At 38.7% G+C, this 16,737-nt stretch overlaps 1 protein-coding gene across 1 annotated transcript in view; it reads right to left on the bottom strand.

The window, feature by feature from the left end:
* Positions 1-16,737, bottom strand: part of SLC22A16 (solute carrier family 22 member 16) — a 288,147-nt gene that overhangs the window by 240,066 nt on the left and 31,344 nt on the right. The gene's annotated exons all lie outside the window — the stretch shown is intronic.

A 16,737-nucleotide genomic window follows, 5' to 3' on the forward strand; every position in this document is an offset into this window, starting at 1 on the left:
CTTCTGTAGTGTGCTCAGTCCACGGGTCATCATTACTTCTGGGATATTACTCCTCCCCAACAGGAAGTGCAAGAGGATTCACCCAGCAGAGCTGCATACAGCTCCTCCCCTCTACGTCACTCCCAGTCATTCGACCAAGGACCAACGAGAAAGGAAAAGCCAAGGGTGAAGTGGTGACTGGAGTATAAATTAAAAAAATATTTACCTGCCTTAAAAACAGGGCGGGCCGTGGACTGATCACACTACAGAAGAAAGGAATTTATCAGGTAAGCATAAATTATGTTTTCTTCTGTTAAGTGTGATCAGTCCACGGGTCATCATTACTTCTGGGATACCAATACCAAAGCAAAAGTACACGGATGACGGGAGGGATAGGCAGGCTCTTTATACAGAAGGAACCACTGCCTGAAGAACCTTTCTCCCAAAAATAGCCTCCGATGAAGCAAAAGTGTCAAATTTGTAAAATTTGGAAAAAGTATGAAGCGAAGACCAAGTTGCAGCCTTGCAAATCTGTTCAACAGAGGCCTCATTCTTGAAGGCCCAAGTGGAAGCCACAGCTCTAGTAGAATGAGCTGTAATTCTTTCAGGAGGCTGCTGTCCAGCAGTCTCATAAGCTAAACGAATTATGCTACGAAGCCAAAAAGAAAGAGAGGTAGCGGAAGCTTTTTGACCTCTCCTCTGCCCAGAGTAAATGACAAACAGAGAAGACGTTTGTCGAAATTCCTTAGTTGCCTGTAAGTAAAATTTTAGAGCACGGACTACATCCAGGTTGTGCAGTAGACGTTCCTTCTTTGAAGAAGGATTTGGGCATAAAGAAGGAACAACAATCTCTTGATTGATATTCCTGTTAGTAACTACCTTAGGTAAGAACCCAGGTTTAGTACGCAGGACTACCTTATCCGAATGAAAAATCAAATAAGGAGAATCACAATGTAAGGCTGATAATTCAGAGACTCTTCGAGCCGAGGAAATAGCCATTAAAAATAGAACTTTCCAAGATAACAACTTTATATCAATGGAATGAAGGGGTTCAAACGGAACGCCCTGTAAAACATTAAGAACAAGGTTTAAACTCCATGGTGGAGCAACAGTTTTAAACACAGGCTTAATTCTGGCCAAAGCCTGACAAAAAGCCTGGACGTCAGGAACTTCTGACAGACGTTTGTGTAACAGAATGGACAGAGCTGAGATCTGTCCCTTTAATGAACTAGCAGATAAACCCTTTTCTAAACCTTCTTGTAGAAAAGACAATATCCTAGGAATCCTAACCTTACTCCAAGAGTAACCTTTGGATTCACACCAATATAGGTATTTACGCCATATCTTATGGTAAATCTTTCTGGTAACAGGTTTCCTAGCCTGTATTAAGGTATCAATAACTGACTCAGAAAATCCACGTCTTGATAAAATCAAGCGTTCAATTTCCAAGCAGTCAGCTTCAGAGAAGTTAGATTTTGATGTTTGAAGGGACCCTGTATCAGAAGGTCCTGTTTCAGAGGTAGAGACCAAGGTGGACAGGATGACATGTCCACCAGGTCTGCATACCAAGTCCTGCGTGGCCACGCAGGTGCTATTAGAATCACTGATGCTCTCTCTTGTTTGATTCTGGCAATCAATCGAGGAAGCAACGGGAAGGGTGGAAACACGTAAGCCATCCTGAAGTCCCAAGGTGCTGTCAGAGCATCTATCAGGACTGCTCCTGGATCCCTGGATCTGGACCCGTAACGAGGAAGCTTGGCGTTCTGTCGAGACGCCATGAGATCTATCTCTGGTTTGCCCCAACGTCGAAGTATTTGGGCAAAGACCTCCGGATGAAGTTCCCACTCCCCCGGATGAAAAGTCTGACGACTTAAGAAATCCGCCTCCGAGTTCTCCACTCCCGGGATGTGGATTGCTGACAGGTGGCAAGAGTGAGACTCTGCCCAGCAAATTATCTTTGATACTTCCATCATAGCTAGGGAGCTTCTTGTCCCTCCCTGATGGTTGATGTAAGCTACAGTCGTGATGTTGTCCGACTGAAACCTGATGAACCCCCGAGTTGTCAACTGGGGCCAAGCCAGGAGGGTATTGAGAACTGCTCTCAATTCCAGAATGTTTATTGGCAGGAGACTCTCCTCCTGACTCCATTGTCCCTGAGCCTTCAGAGAATTCCAGACGGCACCCCAACCTAGAAGGCTGGCGTCTGTTGTTACAATTGTCCAGTCTGGTCTGCTGAATGGCATCCCCCTGGACAGATGTGGCCGAGAAAGCCACCATAGAAGAGAATTTCTGGTCTCTTGATCCAGATTCAGAGAAGGGGATAAGTCTGAGTAATCCCCATTCCACTGACTTAGCATGCACAGTTGCAGTGGTCTGAGGTGTAAGCGTGCAAAGGGTACTATGTCCATTGCCGCTACCATTAAGCCGATTACCTCCATGCATTGAGCCACTGACGGGTGTTGAATGGAATGAAGGGTGCGGCAAGCACTTTGAAGTCTTGTTAGCCTGTCCTCTGTCAGGTAAATCTTCATTTCTACAGAATCTATAAGAGTCCCCAGGAAGGGAACTCTTGTGAGTGGAACGAGTGAACTTTTCTTTTCGTTCACCTTCCCTCCATGTGACCTTAGAAATGCCAGCACTAACTCTGTATGAGACTTGGCAGTTTGAAAGCTTGAAGCTTGTATCAGAATGTCGTCTAGGTATGGAGCTACCGAGATTCCCCGCGGTCTTAGTACCGCCAGAAGAGCACCCAGAACCTTTGTGAAGATTCTTGGAGCTGTAGCCAATCCGAATGGAAGAGCCACAAACTGGTAATGCCTGTCTAGGAAGGCAAACCTTAGGTACCGATAATGATCTTTGTGAATCGGTATGTGAAGGTAAGCATCTTTTAAATCTACAGTGGTCATGTATTGACCCTCTTGGATCATAGGTAAAATTGTCCGAATAGTCTCCATCTTGAACGATGGAACTCTTAGGAATTTGTTTAGGATCTTTAAGTCCAGGATTGGTCTGAAAGTTCCCTCTTTTTTGGGAACCACAAACAGATTTGAGTAAAACCCCTGTCCCTGTTCCGATCGTGGAACTGGATGGATTACTCCCATTAACAAGAGCTCTTGTACGCAGCGTAGAAACGCCTCTTTCTTTGTCTGGATTGTTGACAATCTTGACAGATGAAATCTCTCTCTTGGAGGAGAGTATTTGAAGTCCAGAAGGTATCCCTGAGATATTATCTCTAGCGCCCAGGGATCCTGAACATCTCTTGCCCAAGCCTGGGCGAAGAGAGAAAGTCTGCCCCCCACTAGATCCGATCCCGGATCGGGGGCCCTCAATTCATGCTGTTTTAGGGGCAGCAGCAGGTTTCCTAGTCTGCTTGCCCTTGTTCCAGGACTGGTTAGGTTTCCAGCCTTGTCTGTAGCGAGCAACAGCTCCTTCCTGTTTTGGTGCAGAGGAAGTTGATGCTGCTCCTGCTTTGAAATTACGAAAGGAACGAAAATTAGACTGTCTAGTCTTGGCTTTGGCTTTGTCCTGAGGCAGGGCATGGCCTTTACCTCCTGTAATGTCAGCGATAATCTCTTTCAACCCGGGCCCGAATAAGGTCTGCCCTTTGAAAGGTATATTAAGCAATTTAGACTTAGAAGTAACATCAGCTGACCAGGATTTTAGCCACAGCGCCCTGCGTGCCTGAATGGCGAATCCTGAATTCTTCGCCGTAAGTTTAGTAAGATGTACTACGGCCTCCGAAATGAATGAATTAGCTAGTTTAAGGACTCTAAGCCTGTCCGTAATGTCGTCCAGAGTAGCTGAACCAATGTTCTCTTCCAGAGACTCAATCCAGAATGCCGCTGCAGCCGTGATCGGCGCAATGCATGCAAGGGGTTGCAATATAAAACCTTGTTGAACAAACATTTTCTTAAGGTAACCCTCTAACTTTTTATCCATTGGATCTGAAAAAGCACAGCTATCCTCCACCGGGATAGTGGTACGCTTAGCTAAGGTAGAAACTGCTCCCTCCACCTTAGGGACCGTTTGCCATAAGTCCCTTGTGGTGGCGTCTATTGGAAACATTTTTCTAAATATCGGAGGGGGTGAGAACGGCACACCGGGTCTATCCCACTCCTTAGTAACAATTTCAGTAAGTCTCTTAGGTATAGGAAAAACCTCAGTACTCGTCGGTACCGCAAAATATTTATCCAACCTACACATTTTCTCTGGTATTGCAACTGTGTTACAATCATTCAGAGCCGCTAACACCTCCCCTAGTAATACACGGAGGTTTTCCAGTTTAAATTTAAAATTTGAAATATCTGAATCCAGTCTGTTTGGATCAGAACCGTCACCCACAGAATGAAGTTCTCCGTCCTCATGTTCTGCCACCTGTGACGCAGTGTCTGACATGGCCCTAATATTATCAGCGCACTCTGTTCTCACCCCAGAGTGATCACGCTTACCTCTTAGTTCTGGTAATTTAGCCAAAACCTCAGTCATAACAGTAGCCATATCCTGTAATGTGATTTGTAATGGCCGCCCAGATGTACTCGGCGCTACAATATCACGCACCTCCCTCTGAGCGGGAGATGTAGGTACTGACACGTGAGGCGAGTTATTCGGCATAACTCTCCCCTCGTTGTTTGGTGAAATTTGTTCAATTTGTACAGATTGACTTTTATTTAAAGTAGCATCAATACAGTTAGTACATAAATTTCTATTGGGCTCCACTTTGGCATTGCAACAAATGACATAGGTATCATCCTCTGAATCAGACATGTTTAACACACTAGCAAATAAACTTGCAATTTGGAAATACAATTCAATTAGAATAATATTAAAATGTACTGTGCCTTTAAGAAGCACAGAAGATCTATGACAGTTGAAAATTAATAAATTGAAACAGTTATAGCCTCAATCCTTGTAAACAACACAACTTTAGCAAAGGTTTAATCCCATTAGCAAAGATAACAAATTCTGAAAGCAGGAAACAAATTACAGAATAAACGTTTTTTATCTCAGTCAAACTATAATTCTCACAGCTCTGCTGAGAGAAATTACCTCCCTCAAAATAAGTTTTGAAGACCCCTGAGCTCTGTACAGATGAACCGGATCATGCAGGGAATACAATGAGTTGCTGACTGAAATATTTGATGCATAGAAAAAGCGCCAAAAAACGGCCCCTCCCCCTCACACACAGCAGTGAGGGAGAACAGAAACTGTCAGAAAAACAGATTAAGCAACTGCCAAGTGGAAAAATAGTGCCCAAACATTTATTCACACAGTACCTCAGCAAATGAAAACGATTTTACATTCCAGCAAAAACGTTAAACATAATCTCTAGTTATTAAACAGCTTTATGTATTTCTTACAGTGTAATTCTAGTGAAGTACCATTCCCCAGAATACTGAAGTGTAAAGTATACATACATGACATTATATCGGTATGGCAGGATTTTCTCATCAATTCCATTGTCAGAAAATAAAAACTGCTACATACCTCTATGCAGATTCATCTGCCCGCTGTCCCCTGATCTGAAGTTTACCTCACTCCTCAGATGGCCGAGAACAGCAATATGATCTTAACTACTCCGGCTAAAATCATAGCAAAACTCTGGTAGATTCTTCTTCAAACTCTGCCAGAGAGGTAATAACACACTCCGGTGCTATTTTAAAATAACAAACTTTTGATTGAAGATATAAAACTAAGTATAATCACCATAGTCCTCTCACACATCCTATCTAGTCGTTGGGTGCAAGAGAATGACTGGGAGTGACGTAGAGGGGAGGAGCTATATGCAGCTCTGCTGGGTGAATCCTCTTGCACTTCCTGTTGGGGAGGAGTAATATCCCAGAAGTAATGATGACCCGTGGACTGATCACACTTAACAGAAGAAATAGAGAACTCAAATCTGTGTATGTTTAAATTTATAACTGAGCCCAAAGTACAATCATCCCAAATGAAAAGATTTTTTTTTTTACTATATAAAACATTCATACATTAGTTTTATTATTGAATTATACCACACATACAATAGCATAGGCTAAGAAAATTAAAAACACATCACCCCTGGTTGCATTATTAATCTACTTAAGTAATAAGGATTAATATTCAAATGCTAGTCTAACCAGCAGCATATATAGTGCAAAAAATATATATAGCTAAGCCCTTACAATCCGAGGGCTAGTTAAGATTAATTTTACAACTGTAAATATGCTGCTGGAAATATTAAATAAATATGATTTTCGGAGCAACGAGGGTGAGCAATTAAAATAAAGGGAAAGACAGAGCTTATCCCAGAGGACCCCTGACGCGCGTTTCGCAAAAAAACGCTTCCTCAGAGGACGACCTCATTTGGTATGATTGTACTTTGGGCTCAGTTATAAATTTAAACATACACAGATTTGAATTCTCTATTTTTGTAAATCCTTTACAATTACTTTGTTAGCTGTATTATGCCCCTTTACTCATAATCTGTAGCAGGAAGTCTCAGTTATTATAATCACTTAATAAAAAATCCTTTTGATAATGGTGTAATGATATTGACCTCCTGCTTATAGTGTACTTAGCCTTCTTTTTTTTCCCCCACTCTAATTCTTATAGGATCATAGGAGTGTGGCACCCAGGATTTGCTGAGCGCAAACTAGGAACACTAAATTAAAAACATCAACCATTTCAAAGAGCAGCAAATAAACGTGTAATAAAATATTTTCATTAAAAAATAAATCATAGTTTTTTAACTTATAAGGAAATTAGAAATTAATGTATATTTGTGTATAGCTAATACTCAAGTTTCAGTTGCTTAAAACCTGCAAGTTTCAAATATCTAACAGCACAAGCATCAAAAGGGATTATTTTTTAGCATAAGAACATCTGTTATAAAATATATTTCAAATAAAACAGATAAATAAAATGAGATTTAAAGTCCCTTTAAGTGAAAGGGGGAATAAATGTGTCTTCTTTTCCAGAAAATATGTCTTTCCAGTATAATATAACTTTTTAAATAAAAATTGCAGAACAGTGTGTTCTTGGCATGACTGTTATGATAATAAAATGATAAGACAAAGAGTAAAAGATAGAGCAGCATTGCATATTGAAAAAGTAAAAAAGTATAAACTGTTCTCAAATAAATTTCATCCAGCTATATCAAGGCTTAATGAAGTTCAATGAACTGAACGTAAAGGGCTAGAGGACATTTGAATGTTCATTGTTATTATTTCAATATCAACAGTGGCTCATAATTATATTATTCAAATTCTCTTTTCATTAGATGTCTTTTATTTTATCTAGTGATATTTTACTGTCCTTTACTGAAGATCCATACAAAGAGAGCGCTCTACCAGGAACGAACAAAAGCTCAGTAGCTTGTTCTATTTTGAGTTGCCACCTAGGGGCAGCCTCTTTTAGCCCAATTGTGCTTTACCCAAAGGAAGACTTTCCTGAAGCATATAAGTCTGATCCCGCCGAGTAAGGTCAGTCCAGCCCCAAAATACCAGGCAATTCTCCTCTAAACAAAGAACATGACAACCCCAGACAATCGTTTTGGCCTCGTCAGTGAGGTGCAGCCATATTCCTCTAAGCTTCACTGGGCAAGGAGTCCACGTCTGGTTTCCCCTATCACCCTTAGGGAGATCTCCCCAGGGTCATATTACAAATGTATAGAAAGAGAGAAGCGCTCTGCCAGGAACGAACAAAAGCTCAGTAGCTTGTTCTATGGCGAGTTACCACCTAGGAGCAGCCTCTTTTACTGGAGATCCAATATTTTATAGGAACAGTGTACAGTAAAATTGGTTTTACCTTATTGTGTTCACAATGACTTGTTATACCAGTCAAATTTTATAAAATCATGTATGGGTAATAGCTGCTTTAGATGCATTTGTGTATAACAAATAGCTGTTTTCGTGCTTTGAAACCACAACCCATTAATATAATAATTAAAATGGACTGAGCTTGGAGGGAGATCAGACCCCCTTTTCTTATCACTTTTTATACACACAATGGCTTCCTTATCTGTATACCAAAGCCCAACTAATAATTAAAAATTAAAATGTAACTCTTATGTCTTCAATCCCCCCACTGAAAATGTAATTTATTCTGCTGGTTGTGATTACATAGAATTCTATAGCCAATACTTCAGTATTGAAATATTCGGTATAGATAGGGATACATCAGACAAAGACAGCTATGTTAAAGGGACATTAAGCACTAAATAAATGCTAGGTAGAATGATGCATTCAAAGTAAAGATTAGTCTGAGACTAACATGTAGATGTATTTTTTAAATTTTCATTAGCTATTTTAATATTGACAAAATAAGTGTAAAGTTTTAGTGTCTATAAAACAATGGGAACTTCCATGTTGTAACTTAAAATAGAAGAAAGAGAGGGGCGCCTCATGTGTAGAATCACCAAATCAAAAAAGCCAAAGTTTATGCACTCTAGCCAAATTGGTACTCACATTTAAAATAAGCAACCAATGTGCTAATGGAAGCAGACTGACATAATATGGTGTGTCAGTACACCCACTCCAGGATATCCCCGCCATGTGTGTCTGTAATGGAGAGTCAAGACAACAAAGGAAACCACATGTGCAGATCAACCAAATAGATGGAACAATGGAGATAATTATGCCAAATGGGTGCTCACAATGTCCAATAGCACACCTATGTGCTGGTAGATGCAGACTGATAATTTTAGGTTAGGGCGTATCAGTTCACCCACTCCAGGTGTTACCAACGATATGGTCCAGAAACAGGATAAATACACAAACAGCCCAATATTGGGAAATGAGAGGTAAGGTAGAAACCACTATACTTGTGTTATAGTAAAAACATTTTTATTAAAAGACTGAAAACAAAAATTGAAATTAAAAATGAAAATATTAAAAGAATATAATAATAACAAGTAGTGGTCAAGGGGATAATCCCCTCTAATGCAACGCGTTTCTCGGCACTGAAGGGCCGTTTCCTCAGGCATGAGATGAATTTTTTGTTTTCAGTCTTTTAATAAAAATGTTTTTTACTATAACACAAGTATAGTGGTTTCTACCTTACCTCTCATTGCACAATATTGGGCTGTTTGTGTATTTATCCTGTTTCTGGACCATATCGTTGGTAGCACCTGGAGTGGGTGAGCTGATACACCCTAACCTAAAATTATCAGTCTGCATCTATCAGCACATAGGTGTGCTATTGGACATTGTGAGTACCCATTTGGCATAATTATCTCCATTGTTCCATCTATTTGGTTGATCTGCACATGTGGTTTCCTTTGTTGTCTTGACTCTCCATTACAGACACACCTGCCGGGGATATCCTGGAGTGGGTGTACTGACACACCATATTATGTCAGTCTGCTTCCATTAGCACATTGGGGTGCTTATTTTAAATGTGAGTACCAATTTGGCTCGAGTGCATAAGCTTTGGCTTTTTGATTTGGTGATTCTACACATGAGGCGCCCCTCTCTTTCTTCTATTTTACAGTTTCTCCAGTATCTTCTGTGAAGAGGAGTGCAGCCATCATTCACACTGAGGACATACCTGATTTTTTGCACTATCATAGTGACTTTCAACATGGGACTTTGATATAATTGTATGTTAATAGGTACAAGTGCCATATATTGAATGAGCTGTGTATGTTGTTTTTTAAAGTTGTACAGTGTGTATATAGAGTGTATGCGCCCTCTCTTATCTTTGATATTTTTGGTATATATTATACATGTTGTAACTTAGGTTACCTTCTCTGTTGTAGCCAATTAGGGGCAGTTACAAATAATTCACTAGAGTGTGCATTTAATGGATGTGTGGAATATAACAGTGTTCTGCACTACAGGAACTGAAAAGCTCACAATTTCAGAATGGAACTACAGGAAAAGGGGACAAAATAAATCATGAAAATATATTGCAGAGTTTTTTTATGAATAAGATTTATAATTTTATATAACCATCTCAAAGTGTTTAATGTCCCTTTATATGACAAAATGAAGGTAAAGGTACTATTTGTAAACAATTGTATTCACTCGAGCAGGTAAAATGGATCACTGGGAACACATTAAAGGAATAGTAAACACTAAATACATGTCATGCACCTCCCCCTAATCATGGGTTCCACCATTATGGAATGCAGGCTACACTGCAGGTTTCTGTAGGAAAGTTGGTGAACATGTGCACACAGGTCAGCACTGGAAGTTAGTGAAAGACAGATTTTAACATTGCGGCACTCATGACTAGAGGAAGGTGGAGGTTAACCATAAAATATATATGGCCAGTTTACTAATGGAGCAGTATTTAAGTTAAAAATATAACGTTTTCCCTTGGGCGCTAACCTGATGTGCAAAAAGCCGAAGTTAGAATATTAAAAACACGTTAAAGTATTCCCCCATAGAAGTCAATGGAGCAACAAAAGTGCACTCGCGTGCAAATCCAATCGCATATTCTGAAGTGCACTAGATGTGCAAAAAATTGGAATGTCAACTATTTACAGTAAATACACAGTACAACATATTATTAAAAATGTATATTGCATAAATATACTGTAACACGTTTTCATCTACTTGACTGCAAAGGGCTCCAATGCAGATATATATATACTGTATATATATATATATATATATATATATATATATATATAGGGTTAAGTAGAATGTTACCGCTCAGTGTCAGTGAGTAGAAACAAGCGTTACTCTAATAAATGCGCTAGTCTGAAGTCTGAAAATCTAATAGAGCAGCTATTAAGGTACAAATATTGTGTAATAGACAAAGTCTATACAATATAGGAGGTTATGTATCAAAGGGTAAACAGCGCTTATAGATATTCTTAAAAACTGTATATATTGGAGTCTCAGAAGTATTAGTAGGCAAAATATAAAAGAAGAGAAGAGTATATGAATATACACTTGTATATAAAAGTCTTTGATAAGATATTGCGATCCTAGTGTAGTGAAGGAGTATTAGATTCCCTTACCAAAAGTTACCTCAATCCTATGAGGTAAGTTTGCCGCATTGGAGGATGTATCTGGTGGTTGGTGAATCCTGGATAGTATGATCTGTATGGTTCAATAAACCCCTCTGAGGAAGGTAATCCTAGGTTTAATGCGGATGAATGACATCATCCTAGATCTGCTGAGTGGTGCCCATCTAATGACATAGCAGATTTCATTGACTTTCAATTACGCCAGCCTTTAAAAAGGGACTCTAGGAATAAAATGAGAGCTGAATGTCCCAGACCTATTCTCCCGAATAATGCCTGTTGTACCCCTGAGGTGGATCCTAAGATACTTAAATTTATTGGTTCCCCTGGGTTTAAGTTAAAGAAAGGAATGGATAGGGGCTGGAAGATATGCCAGGATAAAATGTTGGACTCTGTAGGTCCTTTATCAAAACTTTTTGACATGGCTGAACAGGCTGTTTATGATAATACTTTAATGGACCCTGTAGTGGTTAGGGAATGGTTACAAAGGATGCTCAGTTTCATCGGAAATGCTAATTCCGCTATGTATACTGAGCGTAGAAGAAATATCTTGAGGAGAATTGACCCTAGAGTCTGCGATTTCGCAGTTAATGAGATACACCCTGATACCAATGGTCTACTATTTGGTGACACCTTTATTAAGGAGTTAAACAGTTATGTTAACACCTTTTCGGATCTTAATAAAGTAAGAACATCCATGAAGAAATTTTTTTATCAGGACCGTTTTTCTGATCAGGCCGGGAAAGGAACCCCTCAAGGTAAATCTTTTTCTTCCCTTTCATGTTTCTTCCCTAAACATTATAGGAGGCAGAATTGCTCTTTTTTCTCAAAATTGGAATCTCATAACTAAAGATCAATGGGTTCTTCAAACAGTTTCAGGTCTTTTTATAGATTTTATTTCTACTCCTATTCAGAGTTCTCTTCCTCTTCCAATAAAATTTTCCATGTCAGACAGAACTCTGGTTCAAAACGAAATTTCATCCCTTTTTTCAAAACAGGCTATAGAACCAGCTTTGGATCCTCAAAGCTGTTTCTTAAGCAATCTTTTTCTCGTAAAAAAGAAAAATGGTCTATATCGTCCGGTCATAAATTTAAGATCCTTAAATTCTTTCGTTGTTTATCAACATTTCAAAATGGAAGGAATTCATCTTCTCAGAGAATGCCTTTTAGACAACGATTATTTAGTCAGATTAGATCTGACAGATGCTTATCTTACAGTTTCGGTAGCTCAGGAACACAGGAAATATCTCACTTTTGTTTGGGAAGGAAAAGTTTGGAATTTTACTTGTATGCCTTTCGGTCTTTCTTCGGCACCTTGGATTTTCACCAAATTAATTAAGCCAATTATTACTTGAGAGGTGTTCGTCTTATCATTTATTTAGACGATATTTTAATCATGAATCAGTGTCCTGTCATTTTAAAATCTCAAATTCAACTTACTATTTATAATTTAGAAAGTTTGGGTTTCTTAATCAACAAAGAGAAATCAGTTCTCTCTCCAACAAAATCTTTAACCTTTTTAGGCTTTCAAATAGACACTGTGAACTCTACTCTCAGCCTTCCCAAAGAAAAAATAGTGAATATCAAGAAAGAAATTTCAAAAACTCTTTCTTTATCTTTAGTTCCTATCAGGACTATAGCCAGGATAGTGGGGTTACTCTCATCCTCTATTCAGGCTATTTTCCCTGCTCCACTTCATTACAGGGAACTTCAACGTTTAAAAATTTCTCACCTCCAGAAAGGTCTTTCCTATTCTCATTTGATTCATTTATCTTCAGAAGCCAAGGAAGAACTTTCATGGTGGCTCTCTCACATAGAAGCTTGGAACGGGAGAGCCATTTTCGGGAAAGCTCCGGATTTAATTATAGAATCCGACGCCAGTCGCTCGGGCTGGGGAGCTTGTTGCGGTCCTTCAATCACGGGCGGAAAATGGTCTTCAGAAGAAAAACGTTTTCATATCAATTGCTTAGAACTTTTGGCAGGCTCTTTTGCAGTCAAAAGTTTTGTCAAAGATTCTTTTCCTGTGTCCATTTTACTCAGAATGGACAATATTTCGGCTGTTCGTTACTTGAATCGTCTCGGTGGTACAAAATCGAGAGATTTATCAATTTTTACGAAAGATTTCATTCATCTTTGCTTGGACAGAAATATTTCTGTCAAAGCGGAATACATTCCAGGTTTATCCAACGTCGCGGCGGATTGGGGTTCTCGGTATCTGACAGATTCCAGCGATTGGAAACTTCATCATCAAGTGTTTCAATCGCTTCAGTCTCTCAGAGGACCCTTTTCGATAGATCTGTTTGCTTCAAGACTGAATTTTCAGATTCAGCCTTATTTCAGCTGGCGTCCAGATCCAGATGCTCTAGCGATAGATGCATTTCTCCACCCGTGGCCTCGTCTGTCAGCTTACGCGTTTCCTCCATTCTCCATGATTCAGAGAATAATTTCAGTAGTCCGACGGGATCTTCTTTCAATTCTCCTGATCACTCCCCTGTGGCCATCTCAACCTTGGTACCCATCTCTTCTAGAACTATCTGTCAACCATCCGGTTCTTCTTCCTATTTTTCCTCTTCTATTGTCAGATCCAGAAGGTCTTCCTCACGACCTTATTCTTCAAGGATCTCTTCGTCTCATAGCCTGGTCAATTTCGGGCAACCATCATCTCTCCAGGGCTTATCACAACAAGCTAAAGATTTCCTCCAAGACTCATTGGCCCCTGGGACCAAAACATTTTATTTTTCCGCATGGACCAGGTGGTCTGGCTGGTGCTTGGAGAGAGGTTTGGATCCCCTTTCAGTTGATGTAACTTTTATTATTAATTTTCTTACGTCTCTTTTTGAATCAGGTTTAGCTTATAGAACTATTAATGTTTCTAGATCTGCTATTTCTGCCAAACATTCTTTTATTAATAATTTTCCTGCAGGTCAACATCCTTTAATTTGTAAATTAATGAAAGCTATAAAACTTAAAAGACCTCCTGCTCCTAAATATTCTTCCTTTTGGGATGTAGACCTTGTTTTTTCTCTCTTTAAATCTTCGCCTTCTAATGAATCTTTATCTCTTAAGCAACTTTCTACAAAACTAGCTACTCTTTTATGTTTAATTTCTTTTCGCAGGGTTTCGGATGTTAGAGCTTTAGATTTTAATTCTAAACGTTTCACTCCTGAAGGTGTTACTTTCTTTATTTCTAAAAGAACTAAATCTTTTTCAACTTCTATATTTTATCCTTACTTACCTAATGAACCTTTTCTCTGTGTGGTTTTGTGTTTGAAAGAGTATGAACGTAGAACTTTTGTTTTTCGTGCTTCTTCTTCAAATCAACTTTTGTTATCTTTTGTTCCTCCTCATTTACCTGTTTCTTCTATCTCTATTGCCAGGTGGGTTAAATGGGTTATGAGTGAAGCAGGTATTGATTTATCTTTTCCCGCTCACTCTGTTAGAGGATCAGCCGCTTCTAAAGCATTTTTGAAAGCTGCCACCCTTCAACAAATTTTGGATGCAGCTGACTGGTCTTCAGATTCAATTTTTAAACAATTTTATTTCAAACCCATTGAACATGCCTCGCTTTATTTATTTTGTTAGTTTCTTTAAACTAGCAAAATATGAGTCTCTGGTCTTGTAATAAAATTCGGATTATCCTAAGTTATGAAGGTATAATCTAGATTTTATTAAAGACACAGAGACGAGTATTTTCCCACCTCTTCTTCTTTATTTTCCCTCCCTTTTTATATGTATTAATATTTTAATTCTTTTCATTATATATTTATTTTAGTTACCAATCCATAAACAGGATACCATCTTGGATGGATTTATTCCTTCTCATTTAACTGATTGGTCATCTCATCTATCAAGTTCATCTCATCCTCTACAAAGTTCAAGTTGGTGGTGTTCTTCCTCCCATCGTTGGAAATTTTCTTTTTGGATGGTCAACATCTCCTGGATTATTTTCTTCAGTCTTCTTTGTTTCCTGTTTGGTTGGTGTTTCTTGGTCATCATGGACTGGTTCCTTCCTTCATCTGATATCAAGAAAGAGGAGTTGGTATTTGATATTGGACAGTTTATAAGCTATATGTTTGAGCTGATTGGTCACTTTGTTTTTGTTTAACCAGTTCTCTTATGTTATTGGTCACTGGTCTGTATACTGTTTTTACTGTCTTTTTTCAAATGTTGACAGTTCTTGTTATTTATTTCTATATGCTTTTAAATACTGCATTTAAGTAGTAAAGGAAAGAAAGCAAAATACTCGTCTCTGTGTCTTTAATAAAATCTAGATTATACCTTCATAACTTAGGATAATCAGAATTTTATTTAACAACTTTAAAATAGCGACAGTATCGCTCAATACAAAAACTGTGAAATGGTAGCGTAGCACAGATGGCTTACGCGTTTCGGCAGATTGCCATAATCATAGCCTGCTGTATATGATTTTAGAACAACCTTAAAAAGACTCTAAAATTAACCTATTGATTAATTAACTACGCATCATTTCATAATGCACCTGTTCAACTGGCAAGGTATTTTACCGTCATGAACTAAAATGAAAAACTTTTGGACTTACTTTACATATATATATATCTGTTTTGTTCATAACTGTTATAGTGAGATATTTTATATTGGACAAAATCCTCATTGCACATTTATATATGCAAAGAGTTTATATATTCCAAATGGATTTGAGATAGTGATATTATATGTTTATAATATTTCTATTATGTTTATATAAAGTTTTTATAAAGTTTTTATAAAGGGGGATACCTGATAAATATCTAATGGACTGATAGTTGTACTCTTTCTATATATCTGGGATTGACCCTAAAAGATACCTTAAACATAACTAAAAATATATTAATTACAATGTAAATATTAATTATGATTACAATGATATCTTAGAGTAATCTGCTAGTTTACGCCCAAAAATTCATGATGTCATATCTCGAATTTAGACATTCTGGATATCTAGTTTTTCATTTCAGGATCCAAAAGGCTTCTCTTTTAGCTAGGATTTTGTCCACATCACATCCTCTTTTAGGTACCCTGACCTGTTCTATTGCACAACATTTCAGAATATCAAGTTTTCCATTATGTTTCACAGCAAAATGGCTCACTAGGGGGTTGTTAGTTTACCTTTCCCTAATGTGGAGAAATGTTCCCTGATCCTAGATTTTATATCCCTTGAGGTAAGACCTATGTATTGAACCTGACAGGCCTCGCATTTGAGCATATACAGTATATGACCTGTGTGGACATACAGTTCATGCATGACTTAATGGGAATTTTTTCCCCTGTGATGCATGAACTGAATTCCTTTGTCCTATCCAGGTATTCACATGGTTTACATCTAGTGTGTCCACAACCATTCATTCCTGTGCTAGTGAGCCAGGAACTAGTTGTAGTTCTCTCTTGTTTAAGTTGGGTAGGGGAAAGGATTGATCCTAAAGTTGGACATCTCCTGGAAGTGCTGGCTGTCCTTACGATTGGGCTGTAGCGCACACACCCCCACAATGATGTCAGCACGTCGGATCCAACAGTGATTGCAGTAGGAACACAGCTTCGCAGACACCAGACAATAGAGGTAAGAAGAAAGAAGCCGTAAAAAGGTGAACACTGCAACTGTTATCAGCATTGCATCAGTAACTGGAAGAACGGTCAGCCCCATGATAGCTTGGAGAATCACAGCGTCGACAGAGTGGTAAGCCCATAGAGGCAGTTTAACTTTACGCAGTGTGATACAAGCATATAACAAGGGTGACACAAGTTTAACGGAAGCCTAGCTTACTTGGAGATCCACTGTCTCTATACAAGGGTAC

Source organism: Bombina bombina, chromosome 4, assembly GCF_027579735.1.
Source record: "Bombina bombina isolate aBomBom1 chromosome 4, aBomBom1.pri, whole genome shotgun sequence".
In the NCBI taxonomy this organism is placed as follows: Eukaryota; Metazoa; Chordata; class Amphibia; order Anura; family Bombinatoridae; genus Bombina; species Bombina bombina.